At 42.3% G+C, this 15,881-nt stretch overlaps 1 protein-coding gene across 3 annotated transcripts in view; it reads left to right on the top strand.

Annotated features, from left to right (window-relative positions):
* Positions 1 to 838: 838 nt before the first annotated feature.
* Positions 839 to 15,881, top strand: part of extl3 (exostosin-like glycosyltransferase 3) — a 52,773-nt gene continuing 37,730 nt past the window's right edge. The window contains exon 1 of one of the 3 annotated variants that reach the window (XM_078399158.1): positions 839 to 1,063. The gene's annotated coding sequence lies outside the window, so the exon portion shown is untranslated. Of the gene's footprint in view, positions 1,064 to 1,131; positions 1,338 to 15,881 lie in introns of those variants that run through there. The other 2 variants (XM_078399156.1, XM_078399157.1) reach the window with 2 other exon arrangements.

The raw sequence follows: 15,881 nt of genomic DNA, 5'->3' as shown, positions 1-15,881 counted from the left end.
CTGAAAGCTAGTGACTCTGCAGTGATTGAGTGTCAGCCCAGATTTATTTATGGTCAATTCGCTGCAGCGGTTCCTCAACCCAAAAAGTAACAGACTCAGAAACCAAAACTAAACGTTGCCAATTGAGTCACGCCTGACAGTTCCACAACAGGTTATTTATTCGGAAAGTGGAACTTCAAGGGAAGCTTTTCGGTTATGCACATGGAGGCTATACATCAGGAGGTGCAGATCCAGAGCAAGCAAGATTATGAGGGACCCCTGCCACCCCAGTAACGGACTGTTCCAGATGCTACGATCAGGCAAACGCCTCTGCTGTCACGCTGTGAAAACGGAGAGGATGAGACGGAGTTTCTTCCCACAGGCCATCAGGACTGTCAACTTTTATAACTCCAGAGACGATTTTTTTGTCTACACTATAGTAACTTATTAACTTTATTGAAATGCTTGTAACTGTAATTCTTTTTTGTGCACAATCCGCAGGCATTGCCACTTTCATTTCACTGCACATCGTGTATGTGTATGTGACAAATAAACTTGACTTGACATGAGGGACAACGGGATAGAAGTAAAGAGGGGCTGGGATGAAGTTACTTAGGAAAATAAAGATTCGTGAGGAGCTGAGATGGGGTTTCGGGTGGGGGGGGGAGATATTCGTACGAACCTGCAGGGTTTCAGTACAGCACGCACATGCCATGTTTAATCTCCTGTAGCACCCTCCAGCATCCAGCTTAACTGTCCAGGCGAGCTGTGCTTGATAGGCTGCTGTTGCCGGCGTGGGCAGCAGAGGGCGGGCGGGTTGGTTGGCTGGCTGGCTGGCCGGCCGCGGCTCCCACAATGCTCCTGCAATGCCCTGTGTGTGTGTATGTGTATGAGGACTTCAACAATGCGGGTGTGCTGAGCCTCAGAGCGATTCGTGCACCCACATACCAGCCAACGCCCCCCCCCCCCTCCTCTCATGTACGTGCTTTAAATGCACAACAAAGCTTAGATGTTGCATTAAAATCCTTTTTTTTAAAAACTAACGAGCGGGTGCCTTTAAAAAATACAACGTGATCCAGAACACGTAAGTAATTTTCTTTTTCTGTAGCCCGTGAGTGTTGTGTGAGACACGCAAAGCGACCGAGAGAGAGGGTGTAGAGTGAACCGGGGTCTGAGCACAGGCCTTCCTGGATCAGCAAGCAAGAAGCTGCAACGGGTTTGTTTTCTGCAACAAATCCGATACAATGTTGCGACCAGGCTTCCTCTCGGTTGCGGGTCTCCACCTTAATTGCTTTTAAAATGCACCTTTTCTCTTGTCATGTTCACCCGCTTTGGGGCCTGGCCATTTACATCTCCAGGTAAGCTGTCTTCCTGTGTGTGTTTGGTACTGCGACGTCAATTTTGATGTAATCTTTGAAATGTTTCGCAGATCCTGTTTTGCGTTAGTGGCAATTTTGAAACAAAAAAATCAAACGCAAGTTCCCAGCAGCTCTTGTTTCAATAGCACGCAAACCCCAAGTGCTTGGCGTTTTTTAAAAATAAATTACTGTTTGGTTGAGGAATGTGGTCGACTAGTTTCCTGTTAGCCAGCTGTGTGTTATGGGCAACAAGGATAACGGCGAAATTCAGTGCAGTTTGACCATTTCTTCTCAAACCTCCAGATACCAACTAACCAGCAATGTTAAAAGTTATTTGGGGTGGGCCTGTTATCTAACTTAGGTAATTGCTGATCAGCTCGTTCAGCCTTCCACAGCTCCATAAATAACAAAAATGTTCAATGTCAAATCCTGAAATCGATGAGTTGAATGAGCAGGATCACTTGGGTACATCAGCAAAACAGTCAGTGGAAATATACATTTATTTTTGCCAGAAGTGTAATTGCCCAGTTCTACCTCCATTAGAAAAAGTGCAAGAGAGAAGCTACAGATAAACATTAACGGAATTGTGAGGGCGTAACTAACAGGCTGGAGCTCTTTGAAAATAGTGGCTATATCGTAACCTGAGAAGTTCTTTAGAATTTTAAATTGACTAAATGTTTGGACCTGTGCAGAAAAATGTTAACAGATTGGACACGAGGCATGTGAACATATTAGTGTAGATGGGTGCTTGATGGGTAGCATGAACTCTATGGCCTGATGAGCCAGTTTCTGTGGTGTGTAACCCCATCTCCAACTTGATGGTTGGTAAAGTCATTGGGTGATACAATGTGGAAACGGGCCCTTCGCCCACACTGCCAACAATGCCCCAGCTACACTAGTCCCACTTGCCTGCGTTTGGTCCATATCCCTCCAAACCTGTCCTATCCATGTATCTGTCTAACTGTTTCTTAAATGATGGGATAGTCCCAGCCTCAACTACCTCCTCTGTCAGCTTGTTCCATACACCTACCACCCTTTGTGTGAAAAAGTTACCCCTCGGATTCCTATTAAATCTTTTCCCCTTCACCTTGAACCTATGTCCTCTGGTCCTCGATTCCCCTACTCTGGGCAAAAGACTGTTCATCTACCCGATCTATTCCTCTCTGATTTTGTATACCTCTATAAGATCTCCCCTCATCCTCCTGCGCTCCATGGAATAGAGACCCAGCCTACTCGACCTCTCCCTTTAGCTCACACTCTCTAGTCCTGGCAACATCATTGTAAATCTTTTCTGAACCTTTTCAAGCTTGACAATATCTTTCCTATAACATGGTGCACAGAACTAAACACAATATTCTAAATACGATCTCACCAACGTCTTATACAATTGCAACATGACCTCCCAACTTCCATACTCAATACTCTGACTGATGAAGACCAAAGTGCCAAAAGCCTCTTTGACCACCTTATCTACCTGCGGCTCGACCTTCAAGGAATCATGCACCTGTACTCCTAGATCCCTCTACTCTACAACACTATCCAGAGGCCTACCATTTAATGTGTAGGTCCTGCCCTTGTTCGGCGTCCCAAAATGCAACACCTCACACCTTTCTGTATTAAATTCCATCAACCATTCCTCTGCCCACCTGGCCAATCGATCCAGATCCTGTTGCAATCTTTCACAACCATCTTCACAATCTGCAAAACCACTAACCTTTGTATCATCAGCAAACTCGCTAATCTTGCCCTGTATGTTCTCATCCAAATCATTGATGTAGATGACAAACAGTAACGGGCCTAACACGGAACCCTGAGGCACACCACTAGTCACAGGCCTCCACTCCGAGAAGCAACCTTCCACCATCACCCTCTGCTTCCTTCCATGGAGCCAATTTGCTATCCATTCAGCTATCTCTCGGATCCCATGCGATCTAACCTTCCAGAGCAGCCTACCTTGCGGAGCCTTGTTGAACGCCTTACTGAAGTCCACGTACACAACATCTACAGCTCTGCCCTCATCATCCTTTTTGGTCATGTCCTCAAAAAAATCAATCAGATTTGTGAGACACGACCTCCCACGTACAAAACCATGCTGACTATCCCTAATCAGCCCGTGCCCATCCAAATGCCTGTATAACCTGTACCTCAGAATACTCTCCAGTAACTTACCGACTACAGATGTTAAGCTCACCAGCCTACAGTTCCCAGCATTTTCCCTGCAGCCCTTCTTGAAAAGAGGCACAACATTTGCCACCCTCCAGTCTTCCGGCCCCTCTCCTGTATTAAAGTATGACTTGTAAATTTCAACCAGGGCTCCCGCAATTTCCTCTCTAGTTTCCCCACAATATTCTCGGATATATCTGATCAGGCCCTGGAAATTTGTCTACCATCAAACACGACAGTACCTTCAGTACTTCTTCGACGGTAACCCTGACTGCTCGCAAGACACTTCCAGTGACTGCCACAATTTCCCCCGTCCTACTGTGTTTCTCTTTGGTAAGTACGGAGGAGAAATACTCATTGAGGACCTTATCCATCTCCTGTGGCTCCACACGGAGGTGACCGCTTTGATTCCTGAGAGGTCCCACTCTCTCTCTCTCTCTCTAGTTACCCTTTTCCCCCTTATGTATTTATAAAATCTTTTGGGATTGTCCTTAATGCTACCTGCCAGAGCTATCTCCTGGCCCCTTTTTGCCCTTCTGATTTCCTTTTTAGTTTACTCCTTCGTCCCCGAAACTCCTCCAGGGATGCACTTGATCCCAGCTGCCTATACTTGTCCCATGCATCCTTGTTTTTGACTAACATCTCAATTTCCCTTGTTAGTTAAGCTTCCTTATGTTTGCCTGCTTTGCCCTTCACTTTAACGGGGACGAACACATTCTGAGCTTTCTTCAGTACACTTTTAAAAAACATCCCATTTGGCCGATGTTCCATTCCCCTCAAATAACCTGCTCCAGTCAACTTGAGCGAGACCTTCTCTCATACCCTCAAAGTTGGCCTTACCCCAGTTGAGCATGGAGCCTCTCCTTCCCTATCCATAACTATATTAAACCTAATCAAACTGTGGCTCCTCCACACACACTTCATTAACTTGCCCTTCCCAATTTCCCAATACTAGATCCAGCATTGCCCTCTCACATGTGGGGGACTCTACATTCTGCTGAAGAAAACTCCTGAACACTTTTGAGGAATTGCACCCCATTTAAACCCTTCACACTATGATTTTCCCAATCTATATTGGGAAAGTTACAATCCTCTACGACAACAACCTTATTTGACCTGCAGCTGTCTGCAATCTCCCGGCACATTTGTTCTTCTAATTCCTGTTGAGTATTCGGGGGTCTGTAGTACACCCCTAACAAGGTGATCATCCCTTTCTTGTTCCTCAGCTCCACCCATATACGTAGCCTCACTAGACGAACTGTCCATAATGTCACCTCTGAACACAGCAGTGACATCCTCCTTAACCAAAAATACAATCCCCCCTCTTCTTTTTCCCTCACCCCTGTCTCTCCTGAAGCTCCTGTACCCCGGAACATTGAGCTTCCAGTCCTGCCCGTCCCTTAACCAGGTTTCAGTCATGGCTGCAACATCCCAGTCGCTCGTACCGATCCATCATCTGCCCTAAACTCATCTGCCTTACCCATCAGGCCCCTTGTATTAAAATACGTGCAGTTTAAACCAACCCTCCTTCCTCACTCTCTGCCTTTCACCTGCCTATTCTGTCTACTAACCTTTGCCACACCACCCTCCATAGCAACTTCTAGCCTCTCACGTGCCTCTGTCCTGCACCAGATCCCACCCCCCTTCCAATCTAGTTTAAACCCTCCTGTGTAGCATTAGCAAACCACCCTGTTAGGATATTGGTCCCCCTCCAGTTTAGGTGTAGCCCGTCCCTTTTATACAGGTTATCCCTGCCCCGGAAGAGATCCCAATGATCCAGAAATCTGAATCCCTGCCCCCTGCACTAACTCCTCAGTCACACATTCATTTCCCCTACCTATTCTTACCATCACTAGCACGAGGTATTGGAAGCAATCCTGAGATCACTACCCTGCAGGTCCAGCTTTTCAGTCTTCTGCCCAATTCCGTAAATTCTTGTTGACATATATTATTGAATGAGGGGCAGGCACTGGGGGATGGGGGGAGAAGATGGGTTACTTGTCTTTCTGTTTATGTTCTTATGTTTTCACTGTGGGGAGAGGGTACCAGATCTAGCAGTAATTAATATAAGCTCAACATAAAGCCAGGTCTGGATTTATTTACCCACAAACCATTGAGAAAATTGAACTTTCATTCCAGGGAGTTGCTGAAATGAATAGTATAGCTCCATTTATGGGGAAGCAAGAAAAAGCAACATAAGTTATGCTGATTGAAGTGGGAGGTGGATTGTAGAGTATAAACACAAGCATGGATCACTTGGGCCGGGCATTTCTGTACTGTGAGTCCAATGTGAAGCAGTGTCAGAGTTGCTCCCACATTGTTGGTCACAGCCATTCTGTGCTTGAGATGCATCTCTCACTGCTGTCCTGGTGTTTAGAGCTGCCAAAAGCAAATGCAAAGCCATAGGAGTCTTTTCATAAAGGAACAATGTCAGTTCTATGGCATTTTCCCCACGTTTCCCCAGGGGTTTTACAGCCCGCTAAGTAACTTTTGAAATACATATGTCTGTAAGCAATGCTGTTGAGTGTCACATTCCAAGGTTCAGGAAAATATATTAAGTGATGCACTGAAGCTCAGTGCAATCACTGCAAAGGCTCTGTGGGAGAGGACCACAGTGCATGGTACTGTCACTGCTGTACACTATGTGGTCTGGGCCAATGTGACCGCTTCTCCAATGCTTCACGGGCCACATTGTATCAGTTGGATACGTAAATGGTATTTCTGCGTTGTAGGAGAATGTATTAGATTCATGGTACAATGAATGTAGAAAAAGTCATGTCTCATTTGCATTTACTGTATATATACAATATTTCTTAAATAAACCTTTGAAGTGCTTTTGCTACTATAAGATTATAAATTCAGAAGCATATTTGAGCACAGCAAGATCCCACAATGTGTGATCCAATATTGACTATTAATCATATTTAAGAAATATTGTTTGGTGGCCAACTTCATGTGAGGAAACTATCTTTTTTTTGTCACCCTGGGAAGGCACCTCCTGATAGTGCAGCATTGCCTGGCACTGTAGTAGGAGTATCATCTCTGAATGGGTGCTCAACTGTTCGAATAGGATTTCAACCGAAGCCATCCCGACTCTGATAAGAGAGTAGTATCAAGAAACCACATTAATCTCAGGTGTGGAAATGAAAGCAAAAAAAAAAGAAAATCCAAACCAAAGTGCAGATACTGAAAATCTGAAACAAGAACTGAAACTGAAGAAAACATTCTGTCAAATGTTTTAGACCCTGATCATTAACTGTTCTTCATTTCCACAGCTGCTGCCCAAACTGCTAAGCATTCCAGCATTTTCAATTTTCAGCATTTCTAGCTGATACAGCATACTTGCTAGCTTCCGACTTTAAAAAAATCATTTGTGGGAAGTAAATATTACTGGCAAGGCCAGCATTGCTTCTGTCTTCTAATGCTCCTTTAAAATGTGATGGTGAGCGATCACCTTGAACAGTGGCAGTGTTTGTGATGAACATATCCCACTAAAGCTGTTAGAAAGGAAGTTCTGTGCCTGTTAATCCTAGAAGGATGACTGAATGGTAATATGTTTCCAGATCAGGAGAAAGTGAGATTTGGAAAACAACTTGCAGGTGGTGATGTTCCCATACACCTCAGATAGACACAAAATGCTGGAGTAACACAGCGGGACATTTCGAAACTTCACCCATTCCTTCTATCCAGAGATGCTGGCTGTCGTGCTGAGTTACTCCAGCATCTTGTGTCTATCTTTGGTGTAAACCACCATCTGAAGTTCCTTCCTACAACTTCCCATAGATCTGTTGCCATTGTCTTTCTAAGCACATTTGGCAGGTGTGAAAAAAAAGCCTCGCAAAGAACTCTGATTTGCATTTTCCAGAAGATGTTCACTACAGCTGCTCTGTGGTGGTGGTAAAGGGAATGAGGGTTTTAAGGTGATGATGGGTTCCAGTTAAATGTTTGGTTAGTTCTGTAGTTTGTAGAACATTGTTAGTGCTGTACTCAGCCAGGTAAATGGGGATAATATCACCATTTTTCAACTTGTCACAGAGTTGAACACAGCATCTCGTGGAAAGAGGGAAGATTTTGAGGAGACACAAGAATACTGAGAATCTGACCATAGCCACAGTATTTATGCAGTTGATCGACAGTAACACCACTGAGCATGTTGATAGGGAATTTGGTAATAATAATTCTGTTGAATGTCAGCGGGATGTAATAGGTGATAATTGCCCAGCATGTGTTAGTTGCCACATCAGCATAAACATGAACGTTATATGAATCTTGCTGCATCTGCGCATTTGGCCTTCTGTTATTTAAAGAGTCGCAAATGAATCTGAGCTGTGTGCAACAGTGGTAAGGATCAGGAAGTGAGGCACACTGCACAAAGCCCAGTTTCTAACCCACCCTTGCAACCTCGGCATCGGCAGGTCCAGTTGAGTTTCTTGTAACCTGGCTGTAACTTCAAAAATGCTGATGACGGAGTTATTTGGTTATTGGAAAGCTTTTGAACATTCACAAGAAATAGTTAGCCTCTCTTGTTGTAGTTAGATCTTTTATCGCCTTTTATAATCACAACCTAAGTGCAGGTGGTCCGAGCTCCTTTGTGGAACTGAACACAATAAACATTTTCAGTGTTGACCTTGTGCTGGAGGAAACAAGGTTGATAACACAGGCTGAAGGTGGCTAAGCCTCGGACACTATCTCAAGCAGCCTCTGCATCAGTTTCCTTAAGTTGAGGTGATTGGCCTCAAACAGCTGGAACCACATTTTGTGCTGAATGTGGTACCAATCATGGGCAAATCTTCTCTTTCGATTACATTGGCTTCAGTTTTGTTTAACCTTCATGATGCCACTTGGTCTAATGTTGCCATGTCGTCAAGGATAATTACCCTTGCCTTATGTGTGTGATTGGATTCATTTTTCCAATTTGGGGTCAAGGCAGTATGAGGGCAGAGACTAATGGCAGATGGACTATTCAGTTTAGTTTATTGTCATGTGTACCGAGGTACAGTGAAAAGCTTTTTGTAGCGTGCTAACCAATCAGCAGAAAGACAATACATGATTACAATCAATCCATTTGCAGTGTATAGATACATGATAAGGGAATAACGTTTAGTGCAAGGTAAAGCCAGCAAAGTCTGGTCAAGGATAGTCTGAGGGACATCAGAGGTAGATAGTAGTTCAGCACTGCTCTCTGGTTGTGCCCTGACTGCAGGAGAACAAAGAAGAGGATTTAACTTTATTGCCTTCCATCACAGTGAGGAATGTTGAACCTACTGTGATGGATGTTTAGCACACTTTTATGTGTGACGTCGGGTAGGATATAGCATGTTTATGGATTTGGTCAGCTGTTTTAAAAAAAATACTGAAATTGTGATAACCCCAGCCCCACACTAAAGAGTTAAATTCCTCAACTTTTCAGTCTGAAGAAGGGTCTCGACCCGGAACGTCACCCATTCCTTCTCTCCAGAGATGCTGCCTGACCTGCTGAGTTACTCCAGCATTTTGTGAATAAATAACTTCGATTTGTACCAGCATCTGCAGTTATTTTCTTATATTAACTTTTATGTGGTTGTGTGTTTTGTTGCTTTTCACTTAGTATGACTATATGGTAACTCAAATTTCACTGTACCTTAATTGGTACATGTGACAATAAACTGACCTTGAGACCTTGATTCAGTTGTCTGATAACAGCTGGAAAGAAATTCAGCCAAAATCTGCTCCATGATACTGCAGGCCTGGGAGTTGAGCTCTAGGTTTCAGATTGACCTAAACTAGTCTGGGGGATTTAACTCTTCAGTGTGGGGCTGGGGTTATCACAGTTTCAGTATTTTTTTGAAACAGCTGACCAAAATCCATAAACATGCTATATCCTACCCTACGTCAGGTGCCTCCTCCACAGGTATCAGTGGTCACTTTGTACTTCCTCCTCAACATGGGTAACAGAATGGCCAAAGGAGTTGGGACACAGTTATTCCTGATCAAATGTAGCAATTAGCAAATGGTGCTGTGGCTTGTGCAGGTAATACTGTAATCTAATTTGTGGTCACTATGCTCGGGGTAAAGAGCTGATTTTTTTTTTAGTTAATTCACAGGATGTGGATATCCGGAGCAAGACTAAAATACATTGCCCATCCATGATCCACTGTCTAGTGAATTTTTTTTAGTTGTCCTATTACATGGGGAGTTCTGGATTTTGATTCAGAAAAAATATATAGAATAACTTCCAAATCAGATAGAAAAATAGGTGCAGGAGTAGGCCATTCGGCCCTTCGAGCCAGCACCGCCATTCAATATGATCGTGGCTGATCATCTAAAATCAGTACCCCGTTCCTGCTTTTTCCCCATATCCCTTGATTCCTTTAGCCCTAAGAGCTAAATCTCTCTCTTGAAAACATCCAGTGAATTGGCCTCCACTGCCTTCTGTGGCAGAGAATTCCACAGATTCACAACTCTCTGGGTGAAGAAGTCTTTCCTCATCTCAGTCCTAAATGGCCTAGCCCTTATTCTTAAACTGTGACCCTTGGTTCTGCACTCCTGCAAGGACAATAGACAATAGGTGCAGGAGTAGGCCATTCGGCCCTTCGAGCCAGCACCGCCATTCAATGTGATCATGGCTGATCATTCTCAATCAGTACCCCGTTCCTGCCTTCTCCCCATACCCCCTGACCGCTATCCTTAAGAGCTCTATCTAGCTCTCTCTTGAATGCATTCAGAGAATTGGCCTCCACTGCCTTCTGAGGCAGAGAATTCCACAGATTCTCAACTCTCTGACTGAAAAAGGACTTGCAAGGAAATTTGGAATGTTGGCATTCCAATGCACTTATTTTACATGTCCATTTAAGAGACAAAGTGCACAGATATGAATGGATTACATTTTATAATGTAATGCTATTGAATGTTTCTTGTAATGTAACAATTTAGAATTCATGAAATGGTGAGAAAATGTATAATACCTCTTTTGGCACATTTGGCACTTTCTCCTGGCTATTGGCACCATAACCTCTTCTACACACACCATAATTTGCCAAAGATTGGGTGGTTTTATAACTGTCATATCATTCTTCTCACACCGTGTTGCACATATTTAATTTCTAGCTATTTGCTCATTTCATATTGAAACAAGGCGGTGGTGAGATGGTGTTTTGATGCATGGAATTAGCATGTTCCTTTGCAAGTTATTTATTTTCATATGTACATGAATAGAAACATACTCCAACTGGTTGATTGCTGGAAAACTGTTTGTGATACACATTATTCCCTCTGTTGCCAAACCTTCCATCTTGATGGCAAGTTTCTTTCCTTTTAGATTAGGAGGTTCAGGATGATAATGCCAGTGCATCACTGAGTGGATTTTGGATTGTTGGGAGGGTTATCTTTTGGTGTGAAATTACAGCTACTGATCCTATGACACTAATGGGTAAAGAATGTATGAGTTGTTCCAGATATTCTGCCTAATATTCGTGCTTCAACCAAATGGTTATCAGTCTGAAGAAGGGTCCTAACCTGAAGCATCACCTATCCATGTTCTCCAGAGATGCTGCCTGACCCGCTGAGTTACTCCAGCACATTGTGTCTTTCCTTGTTACTACAGATTATCCAGTTATTGTTAGGCTACCGTCTGTGGAAACTTAGTCTGTACAAGTACAAATTGGCTTCCAAATCAAATCATGAGATTGCCTCGCATCAAGTCATGTTGGAACAGCTGACCAAAAACTGAGTCAAAAGAGCTAAGGATAAAAGAGCCTCTTTGAAGTGAGAGGCGGTGTCATAGAGAGGTGTAGTAGGGAGTTTGAGCTTGGAGCATTGGCAACTTGGCACACAGGAGCTGGTAATGAAGATGTGAGTGGAATTAGAGGTGTCCAACATGGCTGAATGGGAGAATGGACAGTTGTAGAGTTGAAAGAAGTTTAGTTATAATTTATAGTAATAAGAAAGCTGTGTTACTTGAATGAAAAGGTTGAAGCTAGGAGATTAAAAATAAGTGGAATAGTACCATCATTAGTGGGAAGCTAATTAGTGCCAAATTTACATTTGTAGCTTTGTTGTTATTGTTATTAGACACATTGTGTCTAATAACAAATCTAAACACATATTTGTAGCGAATTATTCAAAATGTTGGCAGGAATTGTACTTGGACGTTATGTCTTTAATGTATTGCTGGTAATGTCACGTGATGAGGTTCTGGTTGTCTGAAATCTGAGCAGTCCAGTGCGTCAATGTATTAGTATTGAAGAACTCTCAGCTTGATACCAGTTTGTTGATGAATCACAGCTGTGTAAACTGGAATAAAATAGCTAGCTGCTCAGAACAGCAGTGTGCAATGTGACTAATTTATGGTAATGAATTCTGCCTTTACTGTTGTCAGCATTCCCAAAGGTCTAATTTGTTGAAGGACAGCAGCAGAATGACTTGATAATTGTTAATTCACTTAATACAACCGCAGTGTTTAATAATCATGAACTTTTGAGTGTAACATCTTCTCCTGTCATTATGTGGGTCTCTGTTTTAAGGTTTTTGATTTGAAACCTAGAGCTGGCTTCATTGCTGTGCTGGCTTCATTGCTGGGCCATTCTTAGTCAGGTGTGTGACCAAAAATGTGAAAACATTGTGGAATACATCTCTTCTAATTCTAAAAGCATTACAGGTAAATTGTTTTGCACTGCATATATATCTTGCATATGTCGACGTTTATCAAGTAATATTTTTATATGTTATGCTGACAATGTTTGTTTAGGGTAAGAGGTCAAATATGACTGGTCACGTGTGTGTCACACATGTGACCAGTTTGTATTTGACCTTTTATCCTAAACATTGTCAGCATAACATATAAAAATTTCACTTGATAAACATTTACATATACAAGTCATATATACAGTACAAAACAATATACCTGTAATGCTTTCAGAATTAGAAGAGATGCTTTCCACAATTTTTCATATTTTTGGTCACACGCGTGACTAAGAATGGCCCTGCTACGCATTTTGAAATATATTTTATCTTTGTCATAGGTTTTCAATCAAGAAACCTCGAGTGTATACAATTTAGAATATGTTCTCAATGGAGAAGCTAGGATTGACCAGAGCAAACTGATTTGGTTTCCATTTACTGACATCACTACTGAACTATTGCATAGTATAAATAAATTCAAAAAGTTAAAAACAAATTTTAACCATAATCTAAATGCAAATTACTGGCATGATTGTAAAAAGAGCCCACCAGCAGACCACTGTTGATTCTGAGCATCACATCACTGAAAGGATAAGAATACAGAATAACATCAGAGCTTGGATTTTGAATTGTCAGATGAGTTCACCTAAATCTGCCTTACCTAAACTTTCAGTTAAATTGATTTAAGCAGTGGTCTAATTTTAGATATGAGAGTTTTAAAGTATAGTGAAATGGGCAAAGGGAGGTGACACAGTAGAGAGATGAAAAGTAGTCTTATTCTCTAGTGGGGAGTCCAGAACAAGAGGACTCAATCTTAAAATAATAACCAGAGAAATGTTAGGAATATCCACTTCAGACAATAGTGGGCATTTTGAACTTTTACTCCATCCCACAAAAAGACATGTGAAAAATTGGGATCACTATATCTTTGAGGCTGACTTTGATACATTTTAAACTACTCTGTCTATAAAGCAATAGGCCGCTAAGATACAGATTTTTTGCTTTGTTTTGAATGGCACAACAGGATTACTGCTGTGAGTACTGGCATTGATGAAATTGTCAGGTTTCTCTTTGGTCTTTAAATCTGAGTATATGTTGACTTGCTAGATATTATTGCAGTGAATGTTCTTGCATTGAAAATGTTTGGTGTAATGTCAGCAATCAGCACTTCTCTTGTGTTATGACTGGATCCTTGGTGTCTATTGGAATTCACATGGTGATGCCCCATATGCTAAAGACCTTGGAACGTCATCAAGTTTAATTAACTATTATTAATTTTTTTATGGGATTTTCCTCTTGCACTCAAAGACACTTTCTGTTTTATTTCGATTGTCTCCATGAATTGGCTTGCATGCAGTGTGAAGTTCTTCATTTTGGCAGTTGCTTTATAGCATTGGTCACGGATGTTTTGACATCTATGCAATAAAGCACCATATGTTTCTTTCACTGCTGATTAAAATTTTCCAGTGGGAGGTTTACTGTGGAGGTTCAGTATTTTGCTTGTATTTTGAGAAGGAATATCTCTATTGGTTGGATGATTTCGAGGATCTGTTCGGGTACAGAATTAAAATTCAACTCCATTACAGGCAATCCCAACACAACCCAACTCCATGTACTTACAATTGTTTGTCTTATGAGAGTTGACATGGTCATCTGTGTAAATGTAACAATCACAAACAATGTCTTAATTTATCTGAGAATTAAATGTCAAACATTGATAAAGAGTAGAGAACATTTGTTCTCTCTTAATCTCTCTCTCTTTCTCTATCTCTCTATTATTTATATATCTCAAAACATTATGGCCACCTGCCTAATATGCTGTTGGTCCTCCGTGTGCAGCCCCATACGCAGCAGGGTGCGATGCACTGTGTATTGTGACACATTCCTCCGGTGACCACCATTAAATTTTTCTGTGACTTGTGCCACAGTAGACCTTCTGTCGGCTCGGACCAGACGGGATAGCCCTCGCACATGTATGAGCCTTGGGCGCCAAACACCCTGTCGCCGGTTTGTGGTTTGTCCCTTCTTGGACCACTGTCGGTAGGTACTCGCCACTGCTGACCGGGAGCACCCCACAAGCCTTGCCGTTTCAGAGATGCTCTGACCCAGTCGTCTGGCCAGAACAATTAAGCTCTTGTCAAAGTCGCTCAGGTCTTTACTCCTGCCCATTTCTCCTGCATCCAACACATCAACTTCAAGAACTGACTGCTCACTTGCTGCCTAATATATCCCACCCTTTGACAGGTGCCATTGTAACAAGATAATCAATGTTATTCACTTCACCTATCAGTGGTCATGATGTTTACGCACGCACGCATGCACGCACGCACACACACACACACACACCCCCCCCCCCTTTTTTTTTTGCTTCACTGCAGTTCTGAAGCATTCACTCAGAGTCATGAGTTTGAATCCCATAATGGCACCAAGAGAAATTAAATTCAAGTAATTAAATAAAAGAATCTAGAATTTTCAAAAATAGTCTCACTCCTGGCAACTGTGGAATTGCTGAGTTATTGGTAGGTTGGGGAGGGAGAATTCACCCGGTTGACTAATATTTAACAGAGAAGGAAATCTGCAGTATTTGCCTAGCCTGGTCTATGTATGACTCCAGACCCTCTAATGTGCTTGACCCTCATTTGCCTCACCCCAGGCAGTTAAAATGGACAATAAGTGCTGAGGTTGTCAGCAATATCCGCACATCTAAATATGAGAAGTTTGAGGGGGAAAAAAACACTCTCCTCTAGAGATGACTTGTGCAGACTGAGTTGTAAGTAATCAAATTGGATGTGTCCTGTTTCTTTGTGGACATTACATGCTTGGGTGTTGAAAGGAGCCACAGTTTTTGCTGAATCCAGTGCTCTTGGCCATTTCCCTTGATTCACATGGAACAAAATGAATTGGACAAAGACTGGCTTCTAGGATGGTGGTGGACCATGGCATGGAACTTCAAGGGATCATCTCCTAAGTTCTTGTAAACCATTTGGGCTTTGTCTTCGTACGGTCAATGATAGGGCTGCTTCTGAACATGCTCCCTCTTGTTTTATTGTCCATCACCATTCACAGTTGGATGTGGTAGGACAGCAGTACCTTGAGCTGATACAAGTTTGGGATTTTACACTGTCACTTACACACACCAGAGGTTGAATGTGGCCCTTATGTTAGCTCCTCATTTCTGGGTGTGCTCGGTGCTGCTGTTTGCATGTTTTTCTGCATTCTTTATCGTTGCTTTTGGTAAGTAGATTTGTAGCCTGCAACTTGATCGCCATTATTCCGCTACACTCCACTGTGTGCTAAACCTTAATCGAGAAATTCAATTGCATTTCAATGATTCAGCTTAATGCAATTGATTTTTTTTCCCCAAGTAAAATATGACAATGCCCTTTTCATCACACTAAAAGCAAATCAACTGACAATTTCCATCATGAGTCATTTTTGTGATCCTGATACTATAAGTTTCTGCATCAAGGATGGACATGATGATGGCATCCCTTTGTATTATTCAGTAAATTCATGGCTGATCCAATTTTAGACTCAACACCACTTTCCACTCAGTCTCTGTATCGTTTGACATCCTTGCTCATTAAATGTTTGTCGATCTCCATCTTAAGTACATTCAATGGCTCTGTTCCCTTAATTCTACGGGTAGAGATTTCCAAAGAATTATGACCCTTTGAGAGAAGAAATGCCACTTGCTTTCATTGGAATAGTTAACTGCTTGTC

The sequence above is a fragment of the Rhinoraja longicauda genome, chromosome 5, assembly GCF_053455715.1.
Source record: "Rhinoraja longicauda isolate Sanriku21f chromosome 5, sRhiLon1.1, whole genome shotgun sequence".
Classification (NCBI taxonomy): Eukaryota; Metazoa; Chordata; class Chondrichthyes; order Rajiformes; family Arhynchobatidae; genus Rhinoraja; species Rhinoraja longicauda.
The sequence above is the reverse complement of the archived record's forward strand: the minus strand, read 5'-3'. Positions and strand labels throughout refer to the sequence as shown.